This window comes from Typopeltis vanoorti, chromosome 15, assembly GCF_054136105.1.
Source record: "Typopeltis vanoorti isolate ZY-2024b chromosome 15, IOZ_Tvanoo_1.0, whole genome shotgun sequence".
Classification (NCBI taxonomy): Eukaryota; Metazoa; Arthropoda; class Arachnida; order Uropygi; family Thelyphonidae; genus Typopeltis; species Typopeltis vanoorti.
The window spans coordinates 58554403-58570657 of NC_143563.1; the positions used below are offsets into that span (position 1 = coordinate 58554403).

A 16255-nucleotide genomic window follows, 5' to 3' on the forward strand; every position below is an offset into this window, starting at 1 on the left:
GCATTTGTATATAGACATAATAATAAGCTGCCTGCATGTTCTTTTGTATACTCTTGTCTGCCTGACACAGTTGGACAACTTGCAGATCTCTATTCTTCTCTAGTCCCTTATACTTGTATTAATGTATTATTTCCAATGCAGTGTATTATTAGCAGCTTGTATAGTGTATTATTTCCAAGCCTTTACCCAAGTTTGTTACAATTACTAGCTCTGCACTTCCCATACACATTTGCAAACTTTTGAGGGTGGGAGTTGCATAAAAAAATAAAAATACTCAAGTAAAACCAATCCTTCACAAAGTCAGCATGCTGTTCTTTTAGTATCATATTCATATCCATGCCATTCTTGAATTCTGCCCTTAACCACCTTTTCCAATATTTACCACTACTTCTGAGATACTAACAATATAACTTTCGGTCTTAGGAGCTGCCTTCTTTATGGAAGAAGTATTTTGCCCTCCTTTCATTTTCCCTTGGGAGTTTATTACCAAAACTAACAGCCTGATTAGAGACAATGCCAATTCTTCTGCATCTTCTCAGAACATGGGAATTGATATCATATCCAAAACACCACCAGTTTATGTCTACCTATTCTCACATCAGTTCATGTCACATCTGTCTTTGCATATATCAACACCTGAATAATACTGCCTCACAAAGTGATTATTTCTTTTGCTTCCTACCATCAGTATTCATTTAAGTTATCCTTCCATAGTCATTATTTCTTTTACTTGACATGTAGAAAAAGATCTCTATGGGATTTTCTTTTAGCTGTCAGCTGATTTCCTTACTATACTGGTGACTATTCTTGTCTGGCTTTGTACTGTTCATGAGTTTGCTAGTCACCTCTCTCCTTATATACCCTCCACAACATTTTCTTTTTCTTTGTTTTTAACTCATGTTTAATGATACTACTCATATATCTAACTCCTACCTGATTTACCCTCTGACCTTGGCTATACGATGTGATATTGCTTTCTCCAAATACTCCTTGACTATCCTCTATGCATTGTGAACATCCTTCTCCTTGCTGAACTTTATGCCATAGCACTGCTTCAAGCTGCCTTCATGGATAGGTCTTCTGATCCTATAACAAGATTCAACACACTTGTACCCCAAGTCCCCCCCCCCTCTGTCGCATTCTGTTTCAAGTAATTATCTCCCAGTAAGTGTATAAATTCCATTTCCTTCATGTCATTTGATCTTTCCTTATTTGACTTACATTCATTATAATCTGTTGATGCGTGTTTTCCACATCATCCCTTGAAGCAACCAATTTTATATTTTGTCCTATTGGCCTCAATATCACACCAGATTGACTTGAAGGAACTACCTTTTCCATGACTGACTCCTAGTATTGTTTGCTGTAATTCAACTGCTATATTCAGCAGTACTATCTGGCCCAATCCTGGATACTCTATCCACCCTGAAAATGTTAAATCCATCACATTCTATTCCTGTAACTACACCATCTGCTGTTAGCCAAGTCTCATTAATGCCTATAACGTTTGGCAAGGTTGCATTAACCAATGCCAAAAACTTTTCCCTCATTTTCCTGAAACTTCTGGCATTAGTATATAGAAATTGCAGCATTCCTGTAGGCCTCCTGAATTGACTACCCTATTCAACATTTTTCTTGGGAAGATAGATTCTGCACTTCTTGGGCTATTTTCGACCAGCACTCATTATTTCTGATAATTTTTGGCCAAGTAACCAAAGGCAAAAGATCATTCCCAATTAGATTGGATTCCTTTCTTTTGTTATTAGTCAGCATACATGAATTGCGACATCTCCCACCCACAACTTATAACTATCCACTTCAAATTCCATAGACAGTGAAACCAAAGTCACCATTTTTTGTTCATTCCTTTTCTCACATTCATTCATTCACCTGAAGAGTGCCTGCACACATGCTCATCTACATTCCCCTCCTCACAGCTCAAGTTTCCCAGAATATGCACTTCCATACTCTCAGTGAGCAACACTTTCTCTGAGTAACTTAATTCCAAATCCATTAAATTGCAATCATGAATCATTCATATATATATATATATATATATATATATATATATGGGGTGCTTAAGGATCAAAGCTATATAACTGAGAGGAGACCTCCATATAGCCTTCAAAAGGAATGGGAAGAACCGACCAGGGCTTCTGACCTACTGCTCAATCCTCACCTTCTCGTGGTGCGCCCTGTTAGGTATCCACCTGGATACTGAACAGACGAGGATGGGGTGGCAATTTAGGATTTAGCCGACCAAGTTGTATTCTTATTGGCTTAAACTAAAATTTCAAATGATGGCACAACATGACAGAATTTCATGCCAGCTTGGGAATTGCCCGGTTAAACAAGCCCCCCCCCCCCCATTGTTTTTGCTAGGGAACCAAGGCAAACTGCGAAAAGTCAACTACTGGAACAAATCCTAAAACTTATGCAAACTCAACATTACCAGAGTTCAAGATCGGTACTATCAACATAAAAAGCATGAATGGCAAAGAAATGGAGCTAGCTGAGGAACTGGATAAGTACAAGATCGACATAATAAGGGTGAATGAAACAAAAACTGGTGAGATCTTTTTGAGCAATAAATACAAATTGTTATATTCAGGAAATGACAATCAAGGAAAAGAAGGAGTAGCCATAGTTATTCAACACTAAATATGAGGCTAATCTTCTTGAATGGCAGGCGGTCTAAAGTTGAGTGATGTGGGCAGATATCAGAATCAAATGGAAATTAGACTTATTTGTGTCTATGGTCCCACAGAAGGTTCGACTAAGGTAGAAATGGAGGAATTTTTTGAGGCTTTAGAGAAAGCAACTGACACAATGAAAAAGGAAAAGTTGGTCTTTGTTGGGGATCTAAATAGCAGAGTAGGAAATGATTGTCAGACATACAAAAATATTTTGGGAAAATTTGGAGAAAAGACCAAAGCTAATAATAATGGCAAATACCTGTTGGATTTCTGCTGAGGACATGGATTGGTTATTACTAACACCATGTTCCAACTTAAAAATGTGCACAAATTCATAATGGAGAGAAGAGGCAAGGAATAAGAAAAGTCTCATTGACTATGTTATTGTTGATAGTGATGTTTTCCCACTGGTGCAGGACACCAGAGTGTACAGAGGATTTGAAATTGGAAGTGATCAACATTTAGTCTTGAGAAGGATAAAATTGAATTTCATATTGAAAAGAATAACATGTAAGAAAGTTTTAAAGCGAATAAAAGTTGAGCAGCTCTCAGATGTGAACTGTAGACTAAAATACACAAAGATTATTGAAGAAAAAATGAAAGAGTTGGAGAACAGGAATCAAACCTTGGAGATTTAGTGGCAAGCATTGAAGAAAGCAATGATTAATTCAGCTAGAGAGGCATGTGGTGAGGTTGTCTGCAAGGATAGAAAAATCAGAACTCCATGGTGGACACAGGAAGTTAAAGAGGCAGTGAAGGAAAAGAAGAAAGCATATCAAAAGTTCCTGTCAAATAATTCAGCTTTTGCTCTTAGAGAATACAGAGATAAATGCAAGAATGCTAAACAGTATGTAAAACTAGCTAACCAAAATTCCTGGGAGGACTTTGGCAAGAATATAGAAAATAAATATCAAGATGGTGGCAAAATATTCTGGAGGTTGTTGAAGAAGCTTAGGAATGGAGGCAAGAGTGCTGTAAAAGGAGTTAGCGATGATAAAGGTGAAATGAAAACGGGAGAAAAAGATAACCTTGAAGTATGGAGTAATTACTTTGAAAAACTGCTAAACGAAACAAGCAGTGATGACAGCACAGTGGTAAAAAACATTGTCCAGACATGCAGTCAGGAATATATATCCATACTTGAAATAGAAAAAGCCTGAAATGTGGAAAGGCAGCAGGAGTAGATTATATTCAACCCAGAAATGCTCAAGTATGGAGTTATAAAAGTCGTACAGTGGCTGCACTGCAAAATTCAGAAAGCCTGGACAGAGGGGCGAATTTCAGATGATTGGAATAGAGCTCTCATAGTACCCATATATAAAAGGGTAAATAAAACTGAATGTGAGAATTACAGAGGCATTTCATTACTGAGTGTTCCTGGTAAGATATATGCAAGTATACTTGAGAAACAGTTGAGAAGGATTGTGGAAGAGAAGCTGGATTCAGACCAAATAGAGGCTGTCAGGATCAGATTTTCACTTTACGACAGATAATTGAGAAATCATGGGAATATAACAAAGATCTGTATTTGAGTTTTTTAGATCTGGAAAAGGCATATGACAAGGTGCCAAGAGAGAAGCTATTAAAACGCTACAGTTATATGGTGTTAATGGGGCATTATATCAAGCAATACTTGGTCTTAATTTGAGTTGTAAGTCAGCAGTTAGAATTGAAGTACAGGAAGATGGTTTAATGTTAAATCTGGTGTCAGGCAAGGATGCACATTATCCCCTCTCTTATTCACTATCTATATGAATCACATTATCAAGGAAAGTGGTATTAAACCTGATATCAAAATTGCTGATGTTCATCTCAGCTCTTTGCTTTATGCGGATGAGTTATACTTCTAAATAAATCCGCTACAAGTCTGCAAGATTCCCTGACTAAACTGAATAACTGTTGTAATAAATATGATATGAAGGTCTGCATTAAAAAGACAAAGACAATGAAAATATCAACTGCATTGTGAATGGAGAACTTATAGAATAAATAAAACATTTCAGCTACTTAGGCACGACTTTTAGTGAAGATGGCAAGTTAAATATGGAAATAGAATCAACAAAGCTGGTATGGTAGGAAGTCAACTGAATAAATTTATATGGAATAAGAGAGAAATTAGCCAAAAACACTAAATTAGTTGTATACATGACAGTGTTTAAACCAATTTTAACTTATGGATTCTGAGAGCTGGGTTAGAAGTAAAACACTTGACCAAAGACTGCAGATATGAGAGTGCTGAGAAAGATTAGGGGTATTGAACAGATGGCATCAATGGTAATATCATATTAAAAACGAGGATATTAGGAAAGAATTTGACACCGTCAGTATCCAGGAATGCATTAGCAGAGCTAATCTCAGGTGGTATGGTCACTTAAGCAGAATGGGAGAGAAAAGATTAACAAAGCAAGTGTTCACTGCCAGGTTGGCAGGATAAAGACGAGGAAGACCCAAGATATAGGTGGATTGATACAGTAAAAAGTGCCTTAGAAGACAGAAATATAAGACATGATAATATTGGAATCTTGACATTTAACAGACTGATTTGGAGGAAAATTGTTGATGGGAAGTTAGTAATGATGTAAATTTTACATGTAGTACTATCATATTCTGTACACCTTTTGAGGGTATATAGCAGGAATTTGATGATTATATATATATATATATATATATATATATATATATAGGGTGTCCCATTAGTCCCGAAATATTTCAATAATTCATAAAAATCAGAAAAATTGGTATGTTAGAGTGCAGTTTGCACGAAAGTGAAACACAAGGAGGGGGAGGGGATTTTTTTTGGCAGGGAGAAAATTTAGTTCACATTTTCAACAATAGAGGGCACTGTACCACATGCCTCATTTGCGAATGTGTGCAAATGAGAGTTCAATAAAACACAGGGTGTACCACTGGCAGTTCGTAATGAATGCATGCAAATGCCCAGTCATTGGGGTGAACAGAATTATTTTTGTGAAAAGAAAAATTTGTTGCTGTGATGCTTACATTGGTGGATAAGGTATTGTTAGTGAAGTTGTTTTATGTAAGTAGGGTATAGATACCGGAAGTTTTACAATAGTTTTAAATGCAGAAAAGAATGAAGAAAGGTCGAGGTCCTATCATTCCTGCCAAACTACGGTCTCTAATACGACGTTTCGAGGAGACTGGAAATTTGTCAGATTGCACTTGCCAGCAGACCAATGTTATCCGAAGCCCATACTACTGTTGTGGTATCACAAATGAATGCCCTAACAGCACAACCAGCAAGCGGTGAAAGAAGTGCATGGGAAGAATGATAGGGATAGTGAAAACTGAGAAAAGTCTGTATTCCAGAACAAGTTTAACACACCATGAAGGGTGTGTAAAACTTGTATCCATACAAGCTGCAATCTCTTCACGAGATGTTACCAAGTGATACCACTAAGAGGGAAAAATTAGCATCGTGGGCTTTGACAACTCACAGAAGATCCACAATGGCTGTACAACATATTCTGGACAGATGAAGTACATTTTTTGTTGCGTATGCATATTAACTGTCCCATGCAATGAAAAATATGCTTCATCTGTCCAGAAGTGCATGTCATTTTTTTTTTTTTTTTTTTTTTTTTATCAAACTACACATCAACACATTTGGAATAACTGCCATTTCTTCTCAGTTTGCTCCAATCATACTATAGCAATCACAATCTCAATCCTCTCACTGTTTTTTCTGCTTCTTCCAATAAATGTTTTATATCTTTTCCCAATCCATACTTATCACCTTTCCAATTGTTTATACACACCAAAAAACCAGCTCTTTAACTTTCTCTTACTTTTTCTCTAAATGCATTCTAACAGTACACTAACATTCTTCCTCTTGCACTTGAGAAAACAAGATTTTGTCATGTACTTTTATCAATGAATATTCTCTATACAATACTTTCTCCTTACTATCTCTTTCTCACTTTTGTCATACATTCCTTTCTCTTCCTTCCTCTCTCTCTCCTTTTTTTCTCTTCTCTGCAATACTACTTCAGCAGACATTTTCTCCGATCACTCAAGCTCATGCTTGATCCTGTAAAGATTACAAAAACATGCTGAAAGATTTCTCACTTGGTTATACCATAAATTAAAGATGCCGAGATATTATATTTTTGGTTTAAAATCCTTTATCCAAGCTTAAGCAAAGTTTGTGCATGAAGCCTTGAAGATACTTTAGATGCAAACTTTATTTGTTTACACTTGAATAAAGGATTAAACCAGGAATATAATTTCTTTGCATCTTTAATTTATACCACATAAGCATGTTCTTTCTCTCTATCTCTCATTATGACCAACTCACTATTCACCCCCAATCTTTCACAAGAACAGAACTTCATGTTTTGTAATAATTTTTTTCCAGTATTTGTCTAAAAATTGTAATAACCTATGCTTTTTTTGGGATGATATGTGATGATGGGATGGTAACAGTGACATATGGATGTAGCGCATTTGGAAATTTGTAATGCTCAGTACTTTTTTACACATTTATCTAGTATTCATATAAGCTCAGTTATTTAATGAAAAATGCATTGTAAAAAATTAAAGATACCAAGAAATTATATATGAACTCAATTGAAGTCATTGAGGTCATATATAATGACCTCAACCCCCCCCCCCCCTTGTCACCATGCTCACTCCCTCATTCCTATCTACAAACTTTTACATCTCTATTAGTAAAAATCTTTACCAGTAAAGTTCACTACTTTGCTATCTCACTTTTGACAAAATTGCACACTGGCAATCTTGTTGCTCTCATTTTCAAACCATTTATACTCAGTACCAAGTATATTTCACATATACTACACGTCGCAAAATCCATCATACTGCATTCTCTTAACAATGGCATCGGTCACCATTTTTCTGGCTCACATTAGTGCCATGTGTCTCGTTATAATCTTACAATATACAATAATAAAAATACAGTAAAATTGTGCCATCATTTAATTAACTCAAGCCATTTTTTCTAAATTAAAAACACTCATATAAAAAAATTAAATGATGTCTCCTTAGAAGATCAAAACGTAAAAGTTATTGGAAGTTTTTCCGCTTGGTTATACTATAAATTAAAGATACCAAGAAATTATATACTTGGTTTAACCCTTTATCCAAGTGTAAGCAAAACAAAGTTTGCGCGTGAAATGCAATCAGGACTGGGGCAACTCGTATATAGAGGGTAATGACTTCACATCACTTGCCTTAACATCCCATAATGCTAAGGCAAGCACATATCCTTACAGGTATGTATAATGCTCGTGGAACACCAGGATTAGTTGCAAAGTTTGAGGATGAAAACATGTTCACTATCACTTGATGTGCATCCAGACAGAACATTGGCAACCTAGCTTTCGTTCTGGACATGATCAGAAGACAGACCATATGATGAGAAACTACTTAATAGGCCTTTGTACCAAGAAATGATTTCAAGGTATCAATATTAATCACTCGAGATTCGCCAGATTTTCCCTGGCATTTATCCAAAGGTGCTTGACATAAACAAGAAATCACCTGCCAATTTGGCAGTGCTAGAATCCATATTAGCAATTATTTTAGTTGAAAGGCTTCTTGGTATTGTAGAAGTTGAGTGTTAATACCTTTTCTCCATTACTAAATAACTGAAATGAGAGAAACTGGATAGTAATTCAGTTGATATGCATTCTTGAGGATAAAAACATCGATATGTTCAAACAGTATTTTCCTTATATATATTTTAATACAGCATTTTGTTGTAATTGCTGTGGGAGGAGATTAGTTATCACTTTTTGCTTTACTTTATTTTGCAAAGCAGATAGATCATGGCAATAATAAATTTAGTTTAATCCTTTATCCAACTATGAGCAAACAAAGTTTGCACCTGAAAGTATCTTCAGGACTGGAGTAAGGTAGTACAATACCGGGCAACTCGTTGCAAAGGTGGAGCAAGCTAACATCACTCTTATTTCAGTATCTCCCATAATGCAAAACACATCTCCTTGCGGATGTGAATAATGTTATGCATTAAGGGAAGGGCCACTACCCAGACCGGTTTTGACCTTTATTGAGGTCTTATCAGTGGGAGGCACACCCAAGTGTGGAGATACTAAGGTTTGCTTACACTTGGATAAAGGATTAAACTAAATTTATTACAGTCTAACCAAGTGAAAAATAAACTTTCAACATCTTTCTCTAAATCCAGAGTAATTTAATAAAAAGATGGCACACCGTTTGGCAACTCCTATAAGATGACCTTGCTAATGCTTCTGCCTGGTATCTCCACTTGGGCCTGGCTACCACTGAAGAGACCTGAATAAAGGTCGAAACTAGTCTGGGTAGTGGCCCTTCCCTTAATGCATAATGTTATACATATCCGCAAGGAGATGTGTTTTGCATTATGGGAGATACTGAGATAGGAGTGATGTTAGCTTGCTCCACCTTTGCAAAGAGTTACCCGATGTTGTACTACCTTACCCCAGTCCTGGAGATACTTTTGGGCGCAAACTTTGTTTGCTCACACTTGGATAAAGGATTAAACTAAATTTATTATAGTCTAAACAAGTGAAAAATAAACTTTCAGATCATGGCAAAGATTTGTTGTTGTTCTTCTTAGGAATGTGAGCTAATTTCTAGGATGCTAGATAGATACTAGTAGAATAGGGGAGTATGAAAAGAGCAACATGGAACAGGATATCCAACTGTGGAGTGAAAACTTCCAGAACACAGTGAATAATGACTTTTTTGGTATCTGATTTGAACAACCTTCTTTCTGATCTCTTTCTAGCAAAACACCAAAGAAGGCATTGAATGCTCTGCATGTATTGTTAGGAAAACCAAAGAAAAATGACAATTATGGATTCTAACCCTAATATACAAGGTGTGGCTATTAAATGCAAAAATGTGGTTTATTATTACAATTGTACAACTTAATTGTTATCCCCCTTCAACATACTCTCCTCCTCTATCTATACACTGTTGCATATGAATTTTCCATTGTTGGAAGCAGTGCTGCAAGTCATCAGATGTTATCTGCTTCAGTAGTGCTGTCATTTTCTCCTTTACTTCATCTACTGACTGAAAACATGCCCTTCAATGTGGATTTCAACTTTCAAAAAAGGTAAACATTGTATGAAGCGAAGTCCAGCGAGTAAGGCGAATGGTCCTACACTGGGATCTTGTTATCAGCCAGATACTGCTTTACAGACAGTGCACTGTGTGCTGAAGCATTGTCCTGATGGAGAATCTGAGCATTAGGTTTCTTCTTCCTCACTCGTTCTATTAGCTTCGCCAGAACCTCAAGGTAATAATGTTGGTTAACTGTCTGACCCTCTTTTACTCATTCAACCATTATCACGCAATTGATATATATAAAAAAGATACGATAAGCATTGCCTGTAGTTTTGATATGCTCATTCTTGCTTTTTTTCATTCTCAGTAACTTGGGAGTTTTCCAGTGCATCGATTGTCTCTTTGATTCTGGATTGTACTGGAAAATCCACGTCTCATCACATGTGATGATCTTCTCCTGCAAGTCTGGTTCTGCTGTAAGCCGTTCCATGATGTCAGTGCAAATTTGTTTCCAGACATCTTTCTGCTTCCGACATAAGTTTTTGGGAACCATTTTGTTGCAGACTTTGTTCATGTCCAATTGCTCATGCAAAATTTGTCGTACAGTCTCCTTATCAATGTGCTACTCACATTTTAACACAAGGGAAGGAATGATCATCGCTAGTTCATTGTAACAAAACACTCATGTAGATATCTGTAGATTTCCATAGAGTTAGGCTTAGGTACTAGTTTAAGCTCATCTTCAGGTCGAATGAAATGAAAATAACTCAGTAAAATAAGTACACACACAGATTTTATGGTTCCAGTATTTTGTCCATGACAGATGAAATATTGGAAAAAAATTGTAATAATTTTTTTCCAGTATTTGTCTAAAAATTGTAATAACCTTTTTTTTGGGAATGATATGTGATGCGATGGTAACAGTGACATATGGATGTAGTGCATTTGGAAATTTGTAATGCTCAGTAATTTTTTACCCATTTATCTAGTATTCATATAAGCTCAGTTATTTAATGAAAAATGCATTGTAAAAAATTAAAGATACCAAGAAATTATATACTTAGTTTAATCCTTTATCCAGGTGTGAGCAAACAAAGTTTGCACCTGAAGTATTTTCAGGACTGGGGCAACTTATGGTAAAAGTGGTATCACTTCACATCACTTGCCTTAGTATCTCATAATGCAAAGCACATTCTCCTATAAGAGCACATTCTCATATAGAAGCTAATGACCTCAATTGAAGTCATTAGCTTCTATATCGTCGAACGCAGTCTGGGCAGTGACCCTTCCCATAATGCATAGCATTATATATATATATATATATAAGCTCTCCTATATTAGCTAACATCTTTTTTGGAGATTTCGAACAAAAGGCTATCTCCTCAGCTACTCTTAAACCAAAAATTTGGCTAAGATTTGTAGATGACATATTTCTTATCTTGGACCATGGCACCGATAACCTTCAGTCTTTTTTAAATCATTTAAACAACTTCCACCAAGATATCAAATTAACAATGGAGGCTGAAGAAAATGGATCTCTTCCGTTCCTAGACGTAAGATTTACTAAGTCATCTGATTCTATTAAAATATCAATCTTTAGAAAATCTACTCACACAGATAGATACCTGCATGCGTCCTCACATCACTATCCTGCACAGAAAGTGGGTATCATCTCAACCCTAGCACATCGTGCTAGATCTATAGTCAGATGATGAAGATCTAAAAAATGAACTACAACATCTACAAAGACCCTTCACAAGTAATGGCTACTTGTCGAAAACTATTAATAAGCATCTATACCACCGCCATCAAAATAACTCAGAAACACAAGACAATCCAAAAGGTTATATCTCCTTACCATATATCAGCTTGTTCTCCACGAAACTTAGAAGAATTTTAAGAAAGTTCAACATAAAAACCTGTTTCTCTACTCTTCTAAACTAAGATCGATTTTAAGCAAATACAAATAAGCTCACAACCATCTACAATTCCCAGGAGTGTACAAAATCACGTGTGACTGCGGGAAGCAATACTATGGCCAAACTGAAAAATCCATCCTCCTACATCTAGAAGAACACCAGAGAGACATTTCCTACAAAAGAACTAGAGCAAGTGCCCTGTCAAGCCGATGTACTGTTTTCAGTAAACACAAATGATGAAGGCTGTCAGCATGAGATAAACTGGACAACAACCTCAAACCTTCATATATGCCATGACAAGGTGGAGAGATGCATAGTCAAGTCTAAGGAATGTTATGGACCCTCATCACATAAATAATAACCTTAGCTATAATCTACTGGACTCTTCCAGCTCTGCTATCCGATATTGGCACACACGTGAAATCAGACGCACGCAGCTACTTAACAATAGAACTCCAACACGGACTGTAGTTACAGTTCAAAGCTAACCGATTTTATAATAGTCGTTTTATAGTGATACGATGTTTCTTATAGTGTTTACTTGCTTTCTATGTTCCCATGCCTGAAGAAGTCGGACAATCTGATGAAACATGTTGCGTTTTGAATAAATTTAATTGTTATTCTAGTCTCGGTTATAGTCAGTATATATAAATATGAACATATCCCAGTACCGAGTTAATACTACAAATTGCTATATATATCATCGACCTTCTGCAGTTGACTGCAAATCTAATACACATTTTGGATGATTACAGAACATCACATTCCTTTTTCTCATTTGACAAACCCTACACTAATAAATAACCAAAATAGCCATAATATAAACTTCGATAACCCTAAACACTGTGAGCAACACTACATCAAAATTTTTTCAATGCATTGTTGATATCCTTGTTAATTTTGATGCCAACAAAACTTAATCCTGTTTCATTTCTTTCAAAGAAAAAAAAACAAAAACAAAACAGAACTCTTTTCTTCCAGTCTTGCTTTTGACAACATCCAAATCTCTAAACATGATGACATTTTATGAACTGAAAGATAACAAAAATTATTCATCACTGCAAATTTTACCTATCTTTTTATATTTTTTGTAATGTGAATTTTCATTTTTTCATGCATATTAAATTAAATGAACATTAAACATCAGTCAGGTTTTTTTTTTTTTTTTTTTTGTAAGAAATTTCAACAGTAAGCGAATTTTAAACATCACATGAACTAAATATCCATTTACAAAATGGATATTCAGTTTGTACAATGGCTATTCATTACTATAATTCTGTTTTGATTTTTTATTATTATAGTCAATGCTTTTTTTTTTAATGTAAAATAATAGGTTCTGGTCATGTTGGAGACTTAATGGAATATATACAGCGCTTGAAAAGGATTAAAACTGATTTTAATGCTTCCAATATTTCGTCTCAGTGACTGAGACAAAGTATTGAAGCATTAAAATCAGTTTTAATCCTTTCCAGGTGATGTATATATTCCATTAAGTCTTCAACATGATGTCCTCACACCACTTAAGTCTTAACACACATAGGTGCTTTATTAGCAGGAAAAATTGAATAAAACAATACTGCATCCTTATGTCAGTGTTACTGTTAAGAAAGGTGCTGGTAAGCTGCATGTGCCCCCAAAAGAGCACTGATTATAGTAATGTTCATATTCATTTCATAATACAGTTTGTTATAAAATAGTATGTTTAAATAATTTTAATGTAGTAAATCTGTTTATGTTTCACAACCAGTGTTTTTTCAGTCTTTTAGCAGTATCATATTTTCCATTGGGCTTTCAACACTAAACAACTAAATATCCAAATTACAACATGCAATATATATCTCAACTAACTTCTGACATACAAAGTGCTCCATGAGGAACAATAAGCAGTTTTCCTTTCCTGTAACTTTGTAATGAGTTCACCCATGGATATATGTGTGAAAAATCAAGTGAAGAATGCTTTTCTTGAGTTTACTTTTTATCTAGCCTTGCACTGGAAGCAGCAGCCAAAGTAACATCTGAAAACAATATGTGAATAGTAATATTAACGTTTTCAAAACAAATCAATTATGCAATTTGTTCATAACTTATTTTGACAGTATTAACAACACCAAACTATTATATATATATAAAAAAGATGTTTATTAACTGGCTTATATTTTGCTGGATTTCAAACCAACATCTTCAGAGCACATATCAGCATGTTATAGTTTACACGCAACATGAGAAGGCCATGTTTTATTAGTACTTTGGCTATCTTTGTACCACTGACATAGGGAATAGGAATGTTTTGTTCTTGAGTATTAGAGGAGGGAGAACTAATGGGGATATTTAGCATTTAATCTATTTTGTAGGAATTGTAGCCACTGGCCAAGAAAGTATGGTGCAGATATTTAAGTGGAAAGAGCTGTATCATTAGAACAAACTGCTCTGCCTCTATATGTAAGTGTTTTTAAAATACCATACTGTTGGGCTGGATGATGATGATGTGATTGTTTATGTAGATATCTTCCTCTCTCTCTCTCTCTCTCTGTGTGCACGTGCGTGCGTGTTGGCTTTCTGTAAATGGAAAAAGATACTGATCCATCTGAAAAGCAGGTGTGTCAAGAAAAGGCAAACAGTTATCCAATTCTTTTTCTACTGCGAAGTGAATTTTGGAGTGTTGGTTGCTTAGGTAGGCGACAAAAGCGTCCAAAGTGTCTTGTTCATGGGGTCAATATTCATCCTATTCCCTATGTCAGAGGTAAATTAGAAAAGATAGCCAAAGTACTAAGTACTAATAAAACTTTGCACCACATGTTAATTTAGCAACTCTAATCCACTCTCCTAAGGATAAAACTCTGTCCTCTAGCATATCCTGGAGTGTCTGAAGTTCTTATGACTGTGACTTGGCCTACTAGGGGCAGACAGGAATCTGTTAACATCTGCCTTGGATTTGTTACCATTATTATGGCAAGTCAGGACTGGTAGACCATACATCAGACACCCATTCCCACAGGATTAAATGGAAGAAAATTAATGTGCTATTTAGAAGTCACTACAAATCAGAAAAGATTATTTTTTGAGTCAACTATGGCTATGAAGAATTCCCCCAACCTGAACAAGTATGGTTGCATATTTGCCAAAAAATCTCACCCATTGACCTAATATCTAAACCAATACATTACAACTTAAATATCAATTTGTCAGGTGTCACCCTATCAAATTCTTTTGTAAAATCCAAAAAATTAAAGTATATGCCTCTTCCTCATCAACTACTCATTACTTTATTATAAACAAATCTGTGGTAGTCTTCAGATAACATTACCCTCATCTGCTAATTCTGTATATAAGCTCTTACTAATTTCTCCAAATCTTAAGAACCACAGAAGAAATACAAACTAGATACTTCAAGTCTACCATTGCCTTTAAGCAATGGCACTATCTTACCCTCCATCCATACCTTAAGGAATTTTCCAATTGTAAGACTTTCATTAAACAGCCGAGTCAATGAAACACTCAGTTCCTTAGCAAGCACAAGTTCTTAAAGTATGCAGCAAAATCCAATCCAATCTCACTGCCATACTAACATTTAGAGTATGTAATATTTGAAAAAATACATTCTCTTCATGCATTTATTAATTTATTACTATTTTTTCAGAAATAAAAAAATGACTCATTTACCAAACCAGTAACAGATTATTAATTGGTCCCCAATACTGTCACATATATTGAATTTTCTAAGGCACTGGGAACTGCATTAACTGAATAGTTTTGATTTTCCTCTGGATCTTTTATTCAACTAACTTTTCTCTTCTCTCATTCTGTTGAAGTGACCATACCATTAGCTTAGTTTTTTTAACAGTATCTTCTCTGCATATACATGTATGCAGAGAAGATTAGCTCTGCATACACATTCTCAAATGTTAATAATGTTAAGTTCTCTCCTAATATCTTCATTTTTTTATATAATTCTGCCACTAATGCCAAATATTCGCTACTGTAATTTTATTGAGAACTCTCATATTTTTTTGTCTCTAGTCTTTCTAAATGTTTTATTTCTAACCCAATTTTAAGATCTATTAATTAAAATTGGTTAAAGACTGTTGCACACCACTAGTTTAGTCATTTGGTTAATTTCTCTCTTACTTCATTAATCTCTATTCAACTGGATACCTACCATACCAACTTTGCTTATTCTATAATTTATTTGTATATTTAACATTCTGTTATTTATTTCTATATTTAAGCAGATAGTCAGAGCTACTGGACAATAATAATTGCCCTTCTCCAGGAATCTAGGTACTCATCCTCACAGAAGATTTTCTTACAGAAAAAGCAGTTAATCTATGGTAGATAGTAATAAATGTCTGCCCATTTCACAAATTATGTTACCTGGTCTAACAGCACTCATTCAAAACTGAAACAAATCAGTTTTCTCCTGTCTGGTGTCATTCAAGACCACTTAAAGAAAAAAGAATTGGATTTTTTTTTTTTTTTTTTGCTTTTCAGGATCAAAAATTTCTTTTGGGTCGATTAAGACATTGCCAATGTTTTGGCAAAATTCTCTCCAAAAGCATCTGTAAATGTTTCTGAATCAACAAAAGTGAG

The 16255-nt window shown here is 35.2% G+C and overlaps 1 protein-coding gene across 3 annotated transcripts in view; it reads right to left on the reverse strand.

Moving 5' to 3' along the window:
- LOC150098787 (uncharacterized) overlaps positions 1-16255 on the reverse strand; it is a 204125-nt gene that overhangs the window by 125862 nt on the left and 62008 nt on the right. The window contains exon 5 of one of the 3 annotated variants that reach the window (XM_090404967.1): positions 13528-13683. The exons of 1 other annotated variant lie outside the window; for it this stretch is intronic. The gene's annotated coding sequence lies outside the window, so the exon portion shown is untranslated. Of the gene's footprint in view, positions 1-13516; positions 13684-16255 lie in introns of all 3 variants that reach the window. One more of the 3 variants, XM_090404966.1, reaches the window with a different exon arrangement.